We start from the raw sequence: 1,900 nt of genomic DNA on the forward strand, positions 1-1,900 counted from the left end.
CCTGCTGTCACTGAGACCTTGGATCCTGAGGTTCATTAGGGGCAGAGAGTAGCAGGCTAGCAGTGAGAATTTTTCCTTGGCCATTAAGAGAATAGAGAAAAGAACAAGTCTCCCATGCACCATCTGACCCTAGCCCCTGTCCAGAGGCAAACGTTGTTACCATTTTCTTGTGCCAGCCTGCATAACATGTGATTGCACAACAAACACACACACACACACACACACACACACATACAGTCCTGCACCTCCCTGGCACTGCTTCACTGCTGTACAGAACCGTTGGCCTTGATCTTTTTAACGACCGCCTAGTATTTCGTCACGTTGCCATCCCATCATCACGTAACCAATCTCTTGCTGACTATTCCTACAGTGCCCAAATGACATCTTTCTCAGATAACTTTTTCTGGAAATTTTTAAGGGAGTTCAGTGCCCACTGCTGCCAGCATGTGGACCCAAAAAGTGGGCAGGAAGCAGAGAACGACAAACGGAGAACGCTGCTACTGGCTCGCCGTACGGGCCCCTCCTGAGGGGCTCAGCTTCCCTGTCCACACAGGGCTACTTCATCTCCCAGTTCCCGTCTCGGTTTGAATTCCCTAGATATTCCTGGTCCAGCCCCAAAGGCCAGAGGCAGGAGGGCTCTGGAGTGCAGAGGGCTAGAGTCGAGGGAGACCAGCTTTTCTTCCTGCCCGAGGCAGCCCCGGAGCCTCGCCTGTCACCCCAGTGACCTGGCGATAGCCCAGTTCTCTAACCTGATGGTTCAGGGCCCCAGGCTCTAAAACAGCCCCGAGGGCCGTCTGGCCACCTGCCCCTCTGGTGCTAGGTCTGCAGGGACCCGCTCCTCCCTACTCAAGTGTCTGAGAAGGGGGCATCCCCCGCCTACTATTCGGGAGTGGAGCCAGAGGCAGACAAGAGCAGAAATGCCCAGTTTCCTTGGCCCATACAAGCTGTTCTGGTGGGAGGAGGCAGTGGGAAACCAGAGCCAGGGAGGGTGGGGCACAGAGCTGTCTGCCTAGTGCCTGGCCAGGTGCCTGAGGACTCTGAGTGACCTGACAAGACCTGGGCCCAGCAGCTAAAGAGAGCTCGGGCGGTCTAGCCCAGCTACCTGACACTTACTGCTACCTAGCTCCCCCTTTTTGCTCTCTCCTGCCCCCCTCAACACTCCCCTAGGGAACACCTGCCCTGCCATCTAAGCAACGGGGAACGCAGACACCATTGTGCTCCAGGCTGGCCTCCACGCAGTGCCCAAGGAGTTATTTGAAAACACTAACTGGCTCGTGACCCTTTGCTGCTTAAAACCTCCAGTGACTTCTTGCTGCACTTTGAATCAAGTCCTAGCTGCTCACCATGACTTTTGAGGTCCCGGGGAGAGTAGCCACAGCTCACCACTCCAACCTCATCACTTCCTCCTCGCCCCCTCCTTCATCCATCTGTGCCTCTTCCAGTTCCTCAATCTCCCCGAGACCTGGAACACCCTCTGTGTTAGTCCAGCGGCCATCACAAAACACCACAAACCCGGTGACTTCAACAAGAGAAATGCATTCTCTCACTGTCCTGGAGGCCAGAAGTCCAAAGTCAAGGTGTGAGCAGTTTTGGTTCCTTCCAAGGGAGAACTTGTTCCATGCCTCTCTCCTAGCTCCTGGTGGCTGCTGGCAGTCCTTGGCATTCTTTGGCTCATAGACATATCACTCCAATCTCTACCTCCGTCATCACTGGCCTTTTCCCTGCATTTCCCTGGGACTCTCCACATCTCCCTCTCCTTTCTTTTATAAAGACACCAGTCATTGGATTAGGGCCCACCCTAATCTTAACTTGATCACAGTTGCAAAGACCCTATTTCCAAATAAGGTCCCATTCACAAGGACCAGGGTTAGGACTTGAATATACCTTTGTGTGCGTGTGT

The sequence above is a fragment of the Trichechus manatus genome, unplaced genomic scaffold (assembly GCF_000243295.1).
Source record: "Trichechus manatus latirostris isolate Lorelei unplaced genomic scaffold, TriManLat1.0 scaffold00113, whole genome shotgun sequence".
Classification (NCBI taxonomy): Eukaryota; Metazoa; Chordata; class Mammalia; order Sirenia; family Trichechidae; genus Trichechus; species Trichechus manatus.